Below are 19,986 nucleotides of genomic sequence, written 5' to 3'. Positions count from 1 at the left end.
ATCCTTGTCATTCCACCACCTTCACCTGTTCTTTTCGTTTCACTCAAGCTGCTACTGTTCCTTCTACCCTGCCACCTCCACTGAGAAACTACTATCACAAAGGCCCATCTTCCTGTTGTCACATCTGTGGTTAGACCCTACTGCTTCCTTTTATGGGTGCATGCAAACTTTCAAAATTTACAACTTTCTCTGCATTCAGTCTATTTACCATTCATGAATCTAAATATATAATAAGACACAGTCTACTGAGAAATAATAACAATAATAATAATGATAAATACCCATTGGCCAAATGGTATGTTTTTTTCCCATGATTCCAACTCAACTGTTGGTCAAAACTATTAATATACGATCCTTTGACATCAACAAGACAAGTTTTGACATTAAGAATTTGAGAAAATTAACTCAATCAATACTATGGATATGCTCTAATATCAATTGAGAAATTGCCAGTTGTTTTTGGTTTAGTAATTATTTATTAGTGTAATCTTAACTACAATCACCACACTGTAAATGCAGAGAAAATAAAAAAATGTGGTGATTTCTGTGAAAACTTGAGAATCAAGAGTAAAACCAAGGTGATTCACAATTAGATTAAATAAGCTCTAATACAATTTTTAGACACATAAGTAAAATCTAGATGCTAGGATCCCCAACCTAAGATTGAAGTCTTCCATTTGCTAGAACCCATGATGAACTGCTACCCATAAACGTTGATCTCATGTTACTATTTGCTAGTATCCCTAGAACAGAAGCTGATAAAACCTTTATATCACTGCTAATGAGATAAAACCTCAATTCTTTTTTACCCTCAGCAATGATGTTTTCTTTTTCTAGTGGAATCCTCTTCACTCACAATGTGTAACCTCTGAATTTTGCCAACCTAACAGCTATGATATAGTCTTTAGAATGAGTCTGAATTGGTAAGCATATATTTTCATGCAGAAAAGGACTCATTTCTTTCTGAATTTTTATCAACAGTTCAAATGATGTGTAAGGGTGCTCCACAACTTGTTATTAGCCAAAAAAATCAACTCTCAAAATCTTGATCTTGTTCAAATGACCTGTAATAGGGAATTTGAACTAAGTTCATTCAAACTATCTCCTAGTTTGTTTGACACATTTTCAAACCCCTTTGTGCTGACTTAACCTCACTGTAGTAGAATCAAAGTTGAACTTTTTATGTTCAAGCTGAAGTTATTCTTCACAAATCATGCATGCACAATTTTTACAAAACAATATATGGCACTACTAAAACAGAAGTGTTGTTCATAAATTTGCCAACACTACAAATTTATAATAATCTCTCTCTTTTTCAATTCCTAAACAGCCACCAATTCTGAAAAGTTCACAGTTCGTTTCGAATACCGCTCTTATATCCATTGAAATCGTAATCAATTGAAACGATGATTGTCGAACAATAATGTAAAAGCAAAACTTGCAAGCAATTGTTCAAAATGAATCGGATTTAAACTGATAAACAGAATACCACGGCATATCCAAAGAGCAGAATAGCCATTGAACAGAGAGAAAGAGAATGAGAGAGAGAAATCACACATTTCTGGAATCCGGATGGCCAGTTGGAGAATGGACCTTGGCTTTGTTTCATAGGAACGATCTTATCGTTTCGCAAAATCTTTCGGATATAGAAAAAGGTTCATGAGCGTGAGCGATGACGAGAGCGACTGAGAGTGCGCGAGCGAGGCCGAGAGCTACTGAGCGTGCACGAGCGAGGCTGAGAGCGACTGAGAGTGATTGAGCGAGGCCGAGAGCGACTGAGAGTGAGCGATGGTGAGGGAGGTAGCGAATCAGCAGCGAGAGCGAGCGAGAGAGGGTTAGGGTTTGCAGGGGGAGATTTTGGAAGAGAAAGGGGTGAGGGAAGATTAATTTGGGCGTGGGCGGGGGTAGGGGTATATAAATCATATATCTCCGGCGGTTTTAAAACTGTCGGGGATGGGCCAACATTACCTGCGGCTTGGAAAATCGTCGGTAATATATCAACATCACCGGCGGTTTCTAAACCGTCGGGGATTATAGTGTTTTTTCCGACGATTGTTCAAATCGTCAGAAAAAGTTTGCCGGCAATACTCATTTTCCTTGTAGTGAGAATAGAGAATAAGAGATGTTGCTGAAAGTGCACAAGAGGGAGAGAAAAGGAAAGTGAAAAGTGAGTTTAATGAGATTATGAAAATTGGGAACTGTGATCAGCAACAGTACAAAATTGGGCATAGAATGGGGAAGGGGATATAAAAGGTTTAGTGTTTTGCATTTAATTTTTTTAATAAAATATTTATTATTAAAAAATTAATAAATAAATATATATATATTATAAATTTTTGAAATTGAGGGCTTAGGCAGTCATTTATCTTGCTTTACTGAGCTCAGTCTTTATCAAAAATAAAAATAGCGAAGCCATTCTCCCTACGTATCAATCTACAGGACTTATTCATCAGTCTCGTCTTCTTTAACTAGGAAAATGAATATTTTGCATAAGGAAAAATCAACTGTATTTCACCTCTTGAGTCTTGATACATCTTATATTTCAACAATAATAAAAAAAAATAGTATAGGCCTATTATGTTTTTATTACTTTTTCAATATTAGGATTGAATTCTTAATTTGTTTCAAATTTACACACACTTTGTCTTTCGTTAAAATTGTTTATTAGAAAGTTAATATTGGATGTTACGTGAATATATTAAATTCTTGATTGGTATAGCTAAAATATCTAATTTAGTCTATATATTGTGCTTAGTGGGTAAAAGGTATTTGAGTGATGTGACATTTTAAGGCATTTTATTTGATTAATTTATATTTTTTAAATTCACATGACAGGTAAAAATTTATGATTTATTTAAATAATAAAATGATAATAATAAATATTTAATATAAATTAAAAATCTATACCTAATATAGAATTGAACTTATTTTTGACAATTAACCATTTTTTTAAATCCAATTTTATACACAACTTAAAATCCAAATCATGATTTGTTTAAGCAGAGTACTCACTGAATTTAATATTATTTATTTATGTCGACTTTATTACTTTTCGTTAAATTGTTATAGAAAGTAATAGGTACGCTTATTATTTTATATATTATTATAAATAAATAAATATAATATATGACTGCTCATTCTGATTTTACATATAATATTAATTACATCTAAAAATGCTTCCTTCTATTAGGTGTCACATTAAAATAAAAATCTGGATAATAACTTATTATATTTTGGATTTAAGACTAAATTATGTAACTCATTATGTTTTAAGAGTCGGTGTTAAATTTGTCATTACATTTTTAATAATATATTACATTTAATATGTCATAATAATTAAAGTAATATTAAATTTAAAATATAATAATTTAATTTAAATTTCTATAAAATATAATAATTAATTTAACTCAAAATATAAAAATAAAATAACTTATGTAATCATTCTTATGTAAAATATATTTATAGAATCTATTTATATCTATATATATTAAGTCTGAATCTAACATCTTATTTTATGAGTATTTTATTTTTCTAATTTTTTGATGATTTTTAGGTTTTTAAAATTTTAAATTATTTATTTTATTAATTAATTAACTATTAACTATATATACATGTACATACATTCTTTGAATGTAGTTAGGTGCATAGAATCTATCTAATTTAATCTAATAATAATATTATTAAGTCTAATAATTTTTTATTTCACTTGAACTTTACATATCCAAGTAATATTTTGTATTTATAAATATTTATATATTACTATTAAAGTAAGTTACACATATATAATTATTTGAAAAATTGATAAAAAATATACCATTTAATTAATTACAATTTGCACACAGGAAGAAAATGAAGAGTTGTTTGAGTAAATATATATACATTCTTTGAATGTAACTAAATGCATACATTGAATCTATCTAATCTAATAATAATATTATTAAGCCTAATAATTTTTTATTCCACTTGAACTTTATACATCCAAGTAACACTTATTATTCATAAATATTTATTACTATTAAAGTAAGTTATATTTCTAATTTTGTGGTGATTTTTAGATTTTTAAAATTTAAAATTATTTATTTTATTAATTAATTATACGTGCATTCTTTGAATATAACTAGGTGTATACATTAAATCTATCTTATCTAATCTAATAATATTATTAAGCTTAATATTTTTTTATTCCACTTGAACTTTACATATCCAAGTAACATTTCGTATTCATAAATATTATTACTATTAGGGTGTGTTTGATAGCATTTAGGTAGAAAGGAAAGTGTTTTCTAACTTACATAGAAAACAAAAATCATCTCCCCCTAAATGGAATTTTTCATGGAAAATAGCCAAAAATAAGCTTTAATGGTTGTACTATGGAATTCAATTCTATGAAAAATGTAATGTGTCAAATACCAAAAATGGAATTCAATTCCTTTGATGAGACATTTTCCATGCTATCAAACACACTCTTAAAATAAGTTGCACCTATAAAACCATTTAAAAGATTGATACAAAATATAGCCTAATAATTTTTTATTCTACTTGAATTTTACACATCTAAGTAACATTTCATATTCAAAAATATTTATTACTATCAAAGTAAGTTGCACTTATATAACCATTTGAAATATTTATACAAAATATAGCCTAATAATTTTTTATTCCACTTGAACTTTACACGTTCAATTAACACTTCGTATTCATAAATATTTATTTATTATTATAAAAGTAAGTTGCACTTATATAACCAATAAAATAGATTAGATTTAACCAATAAATAATTTTGAGTGTAAGTGTGAGTGTGTGTCTCACATTAGTTGTGCAAAGAGATGATAGTAGGTATTTATAATCTTCTTTCTCACTTGGGTTTAGGCTATAAGGGGCACCCAGATTTTGTGAGCGGGCAAACCTCTAGACCCTCGCAACTTGCCGCCGCCACTCCGTCCGTTCGGGTTGGGTTGGGTTGGGTTGAGTCGAGTGCCAACATATATATATTTTTATATATGTTAGAATTGCGGTTACATTGGGATAAGTTCCTTAGTGATAAAGATAAATGTTATGAATTTGAATTTGAATTTGTTTCAAATTCATTAACATTTGAATTTTAACAATATAATGGGATAAGTAATTAGAATTTGAATTAAATTCAAATTCCTATAAAGCTATATCAATATATATCTTTGCGATACCTATAAATAGACATAGAGCCTAATGAAAAAATAACAACAATCAAAATCAGTTTTTGATCGCTTATATACTGTCTTCGACATCACCATTCGAGACTTGGGCGAACAAGGGGTGGACGTATAAGAAAACTTTTATAGTTCTCTTCCACGGAGGTTATTAGGCAAATCAGTATCGATTATTCCGCTACAATCTAGGTATTTGACCTTCCGCTTGCTATTTATTTAAAAGTTCTACAGTGGTATCAGAGCCATTGTTTATTTGTCTACACCGTTATGATTGACCAATTGTATTTGCGAGTTATATGTAACTTGTGATATTTTACACGTGAAAATATTTTTGTGTGAAATAAGTAACGCGTCATACTTTCTGTGTGAAATAATTTGGTCTCTCTGATTGCTACGTTCAGTCATGATTTTGTATGGAACTCATGATTAATTTTTGCGAAAAATTTTCTGCCCGTTGCCTGCGATTCAAATGTGACCGAGGCAGTTGCTAGCAGCCATGTTCATCATGGCCGTTGGGCTTGAAGCTCCTCGGTTAGCCTCACGATGGTTGAGGCACCGTCGAAGGCGGTCGTGTTTGTCACGACCGGTGGCCGAGACCAACCCCAGCGATTGCGTAAGTTGCGGCCAGTGAAGAACCATCGCTGAAGGTTGAAATCGGCCATTGCCGCAACCTTTCTCCTTCTGGCATGAACGGTTCGAGCGCCTTCTCCTTCACCACGCATCGTCGCCAATCAACGCCTCTTTCACAGTGGCCAACCGCTTAAGGCGTTTCTTCTCGCCGTGCCCGCCTTAGCCATGGCCGACGATTTGCCATGGTTGCGGCCTTTTCTTGCTATCAATAAGCAGCCTCTGTGGTTGCCATTAGAGACGGCGATGACGGGAGAAGAATGAGAAGAGGCGGCTGACAGCGATGAGAGGCGAAGAGGAGGGAGAGGCGGCTAACGGCGAAGCATGGCAGAGGAGAAGCTGGCGACGGCGACGCTGGTTCATGCCCAGCAAACCCTAAATCTTTGGGGAAGAAGAAGACCCAGTAAGTGTTGGGTCAGATTCGAATTTTTGGCCCGCTCCATTTATAAATCTGGTTAGTGGATTTGTTTCCATTGGATTGGGGCCTGGGCATAGACTTGGGTTATTATTTTAAAATTGGGCTTTGGGCTTGGGCCATTTGTTTTAATTAAATTGGGTCTATTTTTAATTTAATATTAGTTGGGCTTAATTTTGTATTGGGCCATATTGTTGGGTTTTTATTTAATTATTTGGATTATACTTTTGGGTCATTAATTAATTAGTTTAATTTTGTGCCTAAAATTATAAATTAAATAATAATCCATTTTGAGATTAAAAAAAATTAGAATTATTTTAGAGATATTTTATTCTGGAATATTAATTTTTGTAATTAATAAAATTGTTTTTCATGACTTTTATTATGTGTTTTAATATTGTCATGATATTTGTTTGATTTATTCCTTTAGACCATAAATTAATGAGTTTAATTTTGAGTCTAAAATTATAAATAGATGTGATGTAGTATTTTTGCTAACTTAATTAATTATCTATTGCCTGCAAATATTTAGTTTTATTTGCTTATTGATAATTAATTTCAGTTTAGTATCAATCTTGGGCCTTGTGTGGGTCCTAATATATTGTTGGATATTATGGATTAGTTCTACTACATAAACAATTGAATTATAACATATTAGTTCTGCATTAAGGGTGATGACTTTGAAGCCTGGCAATTTGTTGATCCCAAAGTGCATAGCTAAATGTTTGATTTAATTGTTTGCTTTGAACATGTGCATTGAATGTCTTTTGTTATCCCTGATTCAGTGATCAATGGCCACCAATTCAGTTACTGGAAGCATGACCAGGATAGACAACTTGGATGGGTCCAACTACTCCACATGGGATAAGCAGATTCAGTATCTACTTCAGATGGAGAAAGTATGGGACGTTTTGGAGACTTCACATCTTGTGCCGCAAGGGAAAAATGTTTCATTGGCGACACAGTGAGCCTATGATAAATGGCTTGAGAGAGACCGTTATGCTCGTCTTGCGATGCTTGTTAGCATGCGGGCCGATCTCATGGGCCAGTTTGAGTCTTGCTGGACTGCCATAGAAATGTGGCAAAAGTTGAAGATCACTTTTGGTCAGACATCTGCAACAAAGCTTCGTGCTTTGCAATTAAAATTTCAACAGTATGTCAAAGACCCGAGGCACAGTATGGCTCAGCATTTGAGAGTGATGGGTTCACTTATCAGAGATCTTCAGAATGCGGGAGTAGCACTTACTGATGAGCAGCAACTCCTAGGGGTGATCAGATCCTTGCCTGACCCTGAGTGGTCTCAGATGAAGCTCCTTATGACACACAGCGAAAATATCAAAACTTTTGATGATATTTCACGTCACTTGGAGCTTGAGGCAGAGCGTGTTGAAGCGAACCGTGCAACGGCTTTTATAGCCAAGGTCGACAGACGTGAGGGCTTCGGGCCCAAACGCAAGAGACAAGGATCGAAGGCATCAGGGCATGCACCTAATATTGGCAAGAATAAGAAGGCCAAAAAAAGGACACATGGAAAGAAAGACTTGTCCAGATTGAAATGCTATAATTGTAAGAAGAAGGGTCACTTCGCTCGGGATTGTCCAGAGCCGAAGAAGGTATATTTCTCTTCTTATTCCCCTTTGATTCATGTTTGCTCGCATGCATTAGTTGCATACTCACGTCCTGAGTGGATTGTGGATACAGGAGCAACATGACACATAAGTGTTGAGAAAGAAGGGTTTGTGGATTACCACCGGGTGCCAGGAAGAACTCAGTACGTCACGCTTGGGAATGACACACAAGAAGAAGTTCTTGGAGTTGGTTTGTTCTAGCTCAAGATGAAGAATGGCAAGATTCTACTTCTGAAGGACGTTATGTATGCTCCTGGAGTCCGGTGTAATCTATTATCAGTAGCATATTTATTAGGACAGGGTTATTCTTTTCTTTTCCGTGATATTGGCATGAACATCTATTTGGATGATACATTCATTGGAGGTGGTTTCTTAGTAGATGGTTTTTTCAAATTTAATTTGGATCATGTTTTTAATAACCATTCTATTGCTTTAGTTTCTTCCACTTCTTCTAACATAAATGTTGATTGTGATTTATGGCACAAGAGACTTGGCCATGTGGGTCAAGAAAGGATGGCAAGGCTGGCGAGAGAAGGTCTATTGGGATCTCTCAGTAAAGTGAGACTCACTGTGTGTGAGCCTTGCTTAGCCGGTAAGGCCAAGAGGAAACCTTTTGGTAAGGCTTCCCGTGCATCTTGTCCTTTGGAGTTAGTTCACTCTGACATATGCGGTCCTATGAATGTGAGGGCACATCATGGTGCATCATACTTTATTACCTTCATAGACGATTATTCACGTTTCGGTTACATGTATCTGATTTCTCATAAGTCAGAAGCTTTAGATTGCTTCAGACGCTTTGTGCATGAGGTTGAAAATCAGATGGATAAGAGCTTAAAAACTCTTCGAACCGATAGAGGCCGTGAATATCTTTCTGATAAGTTTAGAAGTCTATGTGAGGAAAAAGGTATAGTTCGACACCTAACCATTCCTGGCACTCCGCAACAAAATGGTGTTGCAGAACGCCGGAATAGGACTTTGTTGGAAATGGTTAGATCGATGTTGGCGCAGGAGAATCTTCCGATTAGTTTCTGGGGAGATGCGTTGTTGACTGCAGCCTACATTCTTAACCGTGTTCCAAGTTAGTCCGTGCCTTCTACCCCTTATGAGTTATGGACTGGTAGAAGTTCACACTTGGATCACTTGCGGCCTTGGGGATCAGCTGGATATGTTCATAGCACGTCCCACAAGTATGGAAAACTTGGACCAAGGGCTAGCAAGAAGGTGTTCATCCGGTATCCTGCAGGTTCAAAAAGATACGTCATGTATGGTGAACATCCTAGTGGGGGTTTGACTGAGACAGAATCTCGGGATGTAGAGTTTCTTGAGGATGAGTTCCCAAGAACTGGTGAGGTTGATAAGGACTCCCAATTGTATGAGTTACAAGAGGAAGTGCCTTTTGTTAGTAGGAGAATTCCTATAGTTAGTAGGAGTGAACCCATAGACAATATTTCGGAGACTCAAGTAATTCGACGCAACCAGCGTGGGCTTATCCCTCGTCGTCATTTCGATGACATTGAGGGAAGGGTACTTATGTGTGCCATGTCGAATGATAGTGAGCCGACTTCTTATGAAGAAATCTTAACCTCCCCAAATCGAGACCAATTGTTGATCACTATGAAAGATGAAATGGACTCGATGGATAAGAACAAGGTGTGAGAACTTGTTGATCTTCCACCAAATAGAAAAGTGATTGGTGACAAGTGGGTTTTGAAAATCAAACCCCAAGCTGATGGATCGATTGACAAGTATAAAGCCCGGTTAGTTGCGAAAGGCTGCACCCAAATGGAGGGTGTAGATTTCTTAGAGACATTTTCTCCAGTGGTGAGATTTGACTCTATTCGCGTGATTCTAGCCATCGTCGCTCATTTAGATCTTGAGCTACACCAAATGGATGTCAAGACAGCATTTCTCAATGGAGAACTAGACGAGGAGATATATATGGATCAACCCATCGATTTTGTTACTGAAGGGCAAAAGGGCAAAGTGTGCCATCTCAAACGATCCATATATCGTCTCAAGCAGTCGTCTAGACAATGGTATCTACGGTTTCATGAAGCCGTCACCTCTATTGGTTTGACCATGATGGAGGAAGACCATCGTGTGTATATCCAACGGACAAAAGATGGGTTCTTGATTTTGTCCTTATATGTAGATGACATCTTATTGGTTGAAAACAACTTAGAGATGATCAACACCATTAAGGAATGGCTATCATCTGTCTTTGAGATGAAAGATTTAGGGGAAGCGAGTTATATCCTCGGAGTTAAGATCTCGAGGGATCGCTCAAGGAGGCTTTTGAGTTTGTCTCAAGAGACTTACCTTCGTAAGATCCTTGAACGGTTTAATATGGAAAACTCAAAGCCTATTGATACTCCAGTTGATAAGGGTTGCACCTTGAGTACTAATCAGTTCCCTAAAACAGAGGAAGAAAGGAAACTAATGGAAAAGAAACCATACGCCAGTGCTGTTGGGAGTCTCATGTACCTTATGAAGTGTACTCGTCCTGATATCTGCTTCGTCTTTGGGCTAGTAAACAGATACCAAAGTAATCCTGGTGACATACATTGGAGAGTTGTAAAGAGAATCATGAGGTATCTACGTGGTACTTATGATTATGCTCTAGCTTTCCAAGGTGGAGATATGAAAGTATATGGTTACATTGATGTTGATTTTGGCGAAGATAAAGATGAAAGTGTCTCCACATCAGCATATGTTTTCACTCTTGGTGGAGGCTCAATTTCTTGGCGAAGCAAGAAGCAAGATTGTGTTGCTCAGTCAACCATGGAAGTAGAGTATGTGGCTAGCTTAGAAGCTGGAAGACATGCATCCTGGTTTAGTGCTTTCTTTCGAGAGCTCGGGGTAACAGCTCAGGCTAATGAACCTGTCTAAATTCGGATCGACAACACAGCTGCGATGAAGTTCGCACATAACTCCAAATTCCATTATAGAGGAAAGCACATAAGAAGAAGATATCACTACATTAGAGGATTGATCAGGGACAATGAAGTGATTTTAAGTTATATTCCTAACGCTGAAATGTTGGTTGACCCATTGACAAAGCCACTGAATGTATTTGAATCCCATGTGAGACGTATGAGATTACGTAGAATTTGAGTTCTACATTTGATTATTATTTACGACATTCATTTTGATTTATACTGATGGATATTTGTTATCTTATTTGATGGATATTTGTTATCTTCTTTCTGTTTTCATTATATGACATTATGTTGTTGATATGGAAAACATGAAAATAATTGCATATGTTCGTGAATGTCACCAGGCTTGGATCGATCCAATCACGTAGACGATCGCCCTGACACCTATGTGGTGTGCAGGATGAAACAACTTGCTCTTGGACTTATGTGGTCAGTGTAAGTGCCTTGATACATGAGGGGTATCCAAGGTTGTTATTGTCGCCTTAGTACGACTAAGATGAGACTTATTTGAAGAAGTCAAATATGGATATATTCTGAATTCCATATTAAGCCTAAGAAAAGCAGGATGTGAGTACTCGTAAGTTGAGTGACTCAGATTAGTGCCTATGTGGTGACTGGACCGACATCTGTACGATGTTTTGAGTGTGACATCCCTGATTAGTGGGAGCTCCACCGTAGCATGCACATCATACAGCATGCGCTTGTACGACCGCTATAGGGAAGTGACAAGATTATTCTCTCTCTGTCACTACGTGGGACCCTATTCACATATGCCTTCTGACCTAAAATTATTTCATGAAGTTGAGGTTCAATTACACTACTTTAGCATGTCACCCAATTGGCTAGCAAAAAGGTAGCTAGGCGGGCCATGTTTGGGCAAGTGGTTGAACCAAGAGATGGATTGTTTCGAATTTTGGGAAAGATAATTTATACCACATCATGTAAGTTTTGCAACTCATAGTCCGGACGATCATCTATGTGATAATCATGAGTGCAAGAACTTCGATTGATGATCAAATGCTGTTCAGAGTTACTCTTGAGAGATTGGAAGCATTTGATAGATATGTTATTTATTATCTAAGGCATAGATGGCATTGCCCTCATTTATTTCTTTCTGCAGCAGTACTATGTTGGCATTGGTGGTTGTTTGGTATAGTACTCTTATCGTTGTCATCAAGGTCGCACCCCTTGACGTCGTGTATGAGGAGATGAGTTAAGCATTATCCCATGTACCCGAGTGGGAGATTGTTAGAATTGCGGTTACATTGGGATAAGTTCCTTAGTGATAAAGATAAATGTTATGAATTTGAATTTGTTTCAAATTCATTAACATTTGAATTTTAACAATATAATGGGATAAGTAATTAGAATTTGAATTAGATTCAAATTCCTATAAAGCTATGTCTATCTATATCCTTGTGATACCTATAAATAGACATAGAGCCTAACGGAAAAATAACAACAATCAGAATCAGTTTCTGATCGCTCATATATTGTCTTCAGTATCACCATTCGAGCCTTGGGTGAACAAGAGGTGGACGTATAAGAAAACTTTTATAGTTTCCTTCCACGGAGGTTGTTAGGCAAATCAGTATCGATTATTCCGTTGCGATCTAGGTATTTGACATACCGCTTGCTATTTATTTAAAAGTTCTACAATATAACAAAAATTAAATAATAATTATTTATTATTTATTATTTTGTTTCTCCGATATTTCCCTTCATTGTCGGTCTCCGAGTTTGAGCGGAATCCTAAACAATCTTCATCTTAATGCTCCTTGTCGTTTTGATTGCTTCAAACAATGGACATTTATGCCGATGTTAAATAATGGCGTCAATTCAAGCGTCCCCGAAACCTTATATAAGGCGAGGTTCCTCCGTGTGTAGGCATCACAATTCCAATCGATTTTCCTATTGTCTGGTTTTGTCGTAGACAGCTAGTGCTCGAGAGTTTTGCCAAAGCCCTCTATCATGGTTGTTGTCGTTGGGTTGGTCATCGTATCCTGCAAAGTCAGACGTCGTAGCTTGTCATAACCAGTACAAAGCGCATTTGCTTTTAGGACAGCGCCTCCGGTGTGCTTCGACAGCTACCACCGTTTCCAGATCTATTGCTCCACGTGACTTAGTGGTTTGAATCCTCACCTTTATGTTTGTCATGTGAATTTCATTACGGTGATTGTGTATTCAGTCTTCTTGCTGTTACAAGATACGTATATAGATATTGTGTTACTTTTGTTGCTCTGAGTTATACACGAATATTATTGTGGGAAATTCCAAGATATACTGCTTTTGTTTGGTAATTTTTCTAATAAGTAATACTTCGTATTTATAAATATTTATTACTATTAAAGTAAGTTACACTTATATAACCATTTAAAATATCGATGCAAAGTATAGTTTAATAATTTTTTATTTCACTTGAACTTTATATGTCCAATTAACATTTCGTATTCATAAATATTTATTACTATTAAAGTAAGTTACACTTATATAACCAATAAAATAAATTAGATTTAAGTTTTATCATTTATTTAAAAAATTATTGTGCTTATCTTATCATCATATATTTAATTGTCTATTAGTCTAATGCAATGAACCTAACAACAAAATAGGGATGAAATACCTTGAACTTTACACATTCAAATAACACTTCATATTCATATTTATTACAACTAAAGTCAGATGCACTGATATATATATATATATATGAAGATTAATTGGGTGTTGTCATTCATTTGAAAGACTGAAACAAATAAGGGTCTTAGAATACTCTTTTTTTTTTTCTTTTTTCTCTTTGAATTTCATTTAACTTTCATCCAGTATATTATATGCTGCATAATTTTTGTCAAACACATTAGATTTTATGCTAATGTTTATTCTATCATTTGCAGTGGTGCAAAGAAACTTTAACAACAAAATATAAGTTAATTTAAGATGCAGACTCCATCATCCGGTAATTTCTTATTTCATTTTTTGTTCAAATGCTCATAAGCCAAACATAATTAACTTAATCTATGCTTTTCATTTTTCTAATTTTGCAGTGATCTTTATATTTTTTTAAACTTTTTAATTATTATCTTATTAATTTTTATCCAATACATCATACTTTATGCTAATGTTTATTCTATCATTTACGGTAATACAAATAAACTTTAACAACAAAACATAAGTTGCTTTAAGAGACACACTCCATCATCCGATGATTTCCTATTTCATTCTTTGTTCAAATGATCATAAGCCAAATATAATTAACTAAATCTATGCTTTTTATTTTTCTAATTTTGTGATGATTTCTAGGTTTTTAAATTTTTTAAATTATTTATTTTAATAATTAATTATATGTACATTATTTGAATATAGCTAGGTGTATACATTGAATTTATCTAATTTAATCTAATAATATTATTAAGTTTAATAATTTTTTATTCATTTAAACTTTACATATCCAAGTAACATTTCGTATTCATAAATATTTGTTACTATTAAAGTAAATTATACCTATATAATCATTTGAAATATTGATAAAAAAATATACTACCTACTTAATTAGTTATAAGTTGCATACAAGAAAAAAATAAAGAGCTATTTGAATAAATTTTCTTTTATGAGTATTTAACACATGCCAAAAAAAAGCATATGAAGCTATCATTGATTCAGTTTCTCATGAAAAGGGAAAATTGATATTTGTTCATAGACATGGTGGTTGTCTTGGGAAGACATATTTGTGGAAAGCAATTACAAAAGTCATATCGGAATTGAAAATTGTCTTGGCAATAACAACTTCAGGGATAACAGCTCTTTTGTTATCAAATGGTAGGATTGCACATTCACATTTTCATATACCTCTAGATATCATAGTTGAATCGTCATGTGACATATGCCATGGTAGTCAACTTGTAATATCCCAACATTAATAAAAGTGTAAATTAAGTTTAATTAAATAATTAATATGATATAATTTTGTGTGGTTGTGTGCAGGTGCGTGGAAGCTGTGGAATGGCCAGTGGCCATATTTTTCAAAGTGAGCAGAGAAGAGACAGGGGGAGGGGCAGAGAGTGAGCAGAGAGTGAGAGAATGAGATCGGGTGAGGGAGAGAGTTTAGCAGTGAGAGAGAGAAAGAGAGGGAGAAAGGGGGGGTGGCTGCCATGGGAGCTGGCTGAGAGCTCGGCCATGGCAGCCGAGCAAGCAACCAGCAGCGGCGGGGCAGAGCAGCAGCGTCGAGAGGCGTCCGGCGAGCCAGTGGGCGGCCACGGCAAGGCGGCCAGGGGCTTGGCCGATCGGCCATGGCCGCGGCTGAAGCAGGGGAGGCAGTAGCCGCGGGGAAGAAAAGAAAGGAAGAAGAAGAAGAAGAAGAAGAAGAAGAAAGAGAAGAAGAAGAAGGCGGCGCGCAGAGCAGTGCGCGGAAGAAGAAGAAGAAGAAGAAGAAAAGAAAAATAAGAAAAATAATAGGATTTTTGGGATTTTTGGGCATGGGAAGTAATCAGGTACGTGGGTAAAAATTAATAGGAGCATGTTATATTTTAATTATAAATTTTTCGCGATTAAAATTAATTAATTTGGGTCCCGATTGTGTTATTTGCTAGAAAATGATTTAATTTGCATCGGGAGCTCGAAAGAGACAGGAATCAGCTAGTTTCAGGCAAGTTCCTAATCCTTTCCTCGTGTTCTTTAATTCCCGTGAGAAACCCTGTGATTTCTCTTATTTTATACCCTCCCTTCGTCTGTTTCGACTCGTTTATTAATTATGGAATTTTAAGTCGTTGATTTAAATTTAATTTATTAAGCTGGCTTCGAGGATTTTATTAGCATGATTTAATTTAAAATAAATATGAGACTCATTGAGATTTTAATTGTGGTGCGCTTACGTGGGATTTTAGACGGCTAAATTAATTATATTACACGGTAGATTTATTTAATTAAAGCTGCGATTTTATTTATTGCCAGCAAACGTTTTACTTCGCAGCGGGTGCGTAAGAAAAGCAAGGAACGACCGTGTAAAGGCAAGTTCTTAACCCTCTCTTCCTGATCTTTAATTCCCGTGGAAGACCCCGTAATTTTCTGTATTTTATCACCTCCCTTACTTTAATTCGGCACCTTGCCTTATTGGTTGAACTATTATTCATTTGTTTTAATTTAAATTAAATCCGAGGCTTCTATAATTTTATTCGTTGTGAGCCTATGGGGGTTTGTACCGCCCCCACTCCTTTCGGGAATGATGCTGAACTAGTTTGGGGACTAGGTTCCTAGATGTGAGGGTTTAATTACGATTTTATTGGATTTACTTACAGTTTTTTTTCAAATTTATTTATGGTTCGGTTAGAGCTATCGAGCAGTGGGGCAGGGGTCAACCGTTTGGTGACGTTGGGGTAGACTATGATACGGCCCTGATGTGGACCGTCGGGTGGACACCCCTAGTCACTGACCGTTGACCGGTGCCGGGCATTGCTGACTAGCTCTGCCGGTATGTGATTTACTGCATGATTAGATACATTGTATTACTGTTCATGATTTGATATGCACATGGGTACGGGATGCATATTGGGATATCCATTTATTGAGAATGCTTGGACACGGACATTCTAGTTTGGTTAGGTTGCATCCAGCGCGAGCATATGCATGGCGTGTGGTTTACTATGTGGGCGGAGCATGGCCTGATGCCTGGATGTATGGGCGCCTTGTATCACGTTGATGCTCACTACGCCATTGCATTTCTATGTGCATTGCATGGATACTGGTAGTATTTAGTTCTCGGACGGGAGTACCGTTCCGAGGAAGCCTATGGCTCGGTTGTCGGGAGTACCGACGGATACAGGTGACGGGAGTACCGGCCTGGGACAGCGCGCGCAGGTTTGTGGAGACATTTGTTGCCTTTCAGGGCAGCGGCAGGTTGGTATGGGACTTGGGTGCCAAGTGTCTTATGTGGGCCCCCAAGGACCGGTATGTGCTTTTATTTTATTATGCTATTGAGCTGTTGTGTTGTAGCGTCTCATGGCTTGTGTGTACCTGGGGATTTATTCTGGGATGAGATTTCTGGTTTTGTGTAGCCTTCAGCCTTTTCTTCCTTATGCTTGCTGAGTCTCTCGACTCACCTTGCTTTCCATCATTCCAGGTAGTGGCGGCGTGGGCCATAGCAAGGGAGTGAGTCAGCTTTAACGGCAGAGTCGATGTGGTGTACAGGCAGTCTCGTCAATCCCTATCCACTCTGATGTCTAAGTAGAATTTACTCTATTATTTCGTACTGTGCCAGGTGTTTTCTCGAATCTTGTGTATGTCGGCACAGGAGTTTGTGTTTGTTTATTTGTCTTGTGACCGCTGTGTTAGCGGGGTACCCATAGTGCATGCATGTCTTGAGCTTTGCTTCCGCTGTTCTTATTTTCGTGTATGCATGCCGGGGTGGTCTTTGTCTCTGTGTTTATTACTTTTCTCCTCTCGTAGGCGCTCCTGTTCGGATAGATCGGGTGGTTGGGAATATCCGGGCGGGGGTGCTTACACAACTAGCTCAGCTAATATGCAAAACTTCTCTAATTATATGAGATGAAGCACCAATGGCAAATAGATTCTATTTTGAAGCACTTGATAAGAGCTTGTGAGACATTTTATAGGACAGATTTGAGGAAAGTTGTAATAAGCCTTTTGGGGGATAAACAATAGTTCTAGGAGAAGACTTTTGACAAATCTTGCCGGTCATTCCTAAAGGATGGAGAGTTTATATAGTGTATGCTTCGCTAAATTCTTCTTATTTGTGCCAATTTTTCACAATACTTGAGCTAAAGAAAAACATGCACCTAACAATGAACATGGATTCAAACTTGAATGGAATAACTACTTTTGATAAGTGGCTCTTACAAATTGGAGACATTTCATGTTATTCTAATGTTGAAAAAGAATTTATTGAAGTTCTTTCAGACATTGTTTTGGAACCTATCGTAGATCCAATTAAGTGCATTGTAGAGTGTGTTTATCGGGAACTTTATGTAAAATACAATGAACCAGAGTATTTGAAAGAAGGAGATATCCTAACCCCAAAGAATGAGTCAGTTCATCAATTGAATGACTTCATCATGCAACTATTGTCATGAGAACCAAGTGTTTTCCTAAGTTCAAACACCATTTGTAAAGCAACTAATGGTGTCATTGATGATGAAATGTTGTACACTACAGAGTATGAGTGAACAAAAGTTCGGGTAAACCAAACTAACCGAATCGAATTGACAAAAGAAGTGGTTTGGTTCGGTTATCTCTTTTCTTAAAAATTAGTTATTCGATTTGGTTATGTTATTTTGGTATAAATAACCAAAAAATTGAACTAAATCGTGTAGCCATAACCTAACCCCCCTAACCGAACTGAATTGTTCACCTTCACCCCACTCCATGCGGGCGCGACACCCCACGCAACACCCCAACCAAACCATGCACCCCTCCCACTTGGGCATGGCACCCCATGATGTTTGTTTTGAGTGTCTTCTCTTCGTCCTTCTCTCTCTTTCTCTCTCGCCATTTTGTCATCTTTGTAGATTAGGCATTGGCCGACAGCACTGCCTTATCTCTTCATCACTTCTCCCTCCCTCCACCATCCTTCGTCGTCGCCAATGGCAAAGATGAAGACGAAGGTCGGAGAAGAAGACGAAGACGAAGATGATGCTGATGGTTTTTGGGTAAGTTTTTTGGGTACTTCTATTTTACGTTGAAAGTTTAAAACCTATATCTACTAAAATTCAATCATTAGATGCTTTTGATTTTTGGGTATGTGGGTCACCATGGTTGGGAGAATCCGATGATCCATTCCAATCATCGGAATCAGCGATTGGCTAGGTGGCCTGCGATAACAGCAAGGATGAACTAATATTCGGTCTCTTGCTAATTTTGTGTTCTAGTTCAGCTATCACGATTTAGGTTTCGGTTAGTTCAGTTTGTTGGGGTTAGTCGGTTGGTTCGGTTTGGTTATTACATATGGTTCAATTCGATTCATGATTTTCGATTGATTCAGTTTAATTATAACTGATTGCACACCCCTACTAAAGAGTTCTTGAATGTGTTGACATTTACTGGAATTCCAAACCATGATCTATGTTTGAAAATTGGTGTCCTGTCATGCTTTTGAGAAATCTCAATTAAACATAGGGTTTATGCAATGGTACAAGCCTCATTATTACTCGATTAGGAAAATGGTCTGTTTGAAGCAAAACTTATTTCAGGCACAGATGTTGGACAAAAGGTTACCATTCCACGTATAGTTATGTCTCCAAATTAATCTCGATGGCCTTTCAAATTGAAAAGGAGACAACTTCCCCTTACTGTATGTTTTTGCCATGACCATGAATAAGCCAAGGACAGTCCCTCAACAGAGTTGGCATATTCTTACCTAAACAAGTCTTCACACATGGGCAATTGTATGTTGCAATGTCTCAAGTCACTACAAGAAAATGTTTAATGATTTTCAATGTTAGAGGCGGATACAGAAAATCCAATATTGCTAAAAAAACATAGTATACAAAGAAATCTTTGCAAATATAAAAGAAAACTACTCAGATCAAACACTTGGTATTACAAATTTATTTGTTTAATCAAAAACACAATTGTTTAAATAGTTTACTTTCACAATAGACACTATAGTATTTGACACAATCTGATTGCAAGTGGTATGTCTCATTGTATGATGCACATTAATCTTATATTTTTTTTTAGGTTAGTTTTGTGTAACAAAGAGTAATTTACAAAATATGACCTCCTAGTTTAGCATAGCACTATAAGGGATAGAGGATTGACTTGAAGGGTTTGAGGTCATTTTTTTCTTTATTTATTAAACTCAATTTTCTTAATGAAAAAAGTTACTTACAAAATTTTTAATTAAAAAAATTATAGGATTTTCAACAACATTTAGAAATTTTAAATATTTTAGAATAAAAAATGAAAGATAAAGTTGATCTAGATCTGAATGAAGACGAAGATGAACAACAAAATAAAAACAAAAAGAGAAAATTAATTTACTCGGATTTGATATATCACATAAGATAGAATATTATAACTTTTATGAAAAATATTTTGTAATTTACTTACATATGACTACAAATTTAGTTTAATTACAAGTTTTATTAAGTATTTTTAATAAACATACTGAACTACATACTCTCCTATTACAAATTATTATCTAAAATTTTTGTTAGTCATTATTACTTAAACTTTACTTT

This window comes from Diospyros lotus, chromosome 3 (assembly GCF_014633365.1).
Source record: "Diospyros lotus cultivar Yz01 chromosome 3, ASM1463336v1, whole genome shotgun sequence".
In the NCBI taxonomy this organism is placed as follows: Eukaryota; Viridiplantae; Streptophyta; class Magnoliopsida; order Ericales; family Ebenaceae; genus Diospyros; species Diospyros lotus.
The sequence above is the reverse complement of the archived record's forward strand: the minus strand, read 5'-3'. Positions refer to the sequence as shown.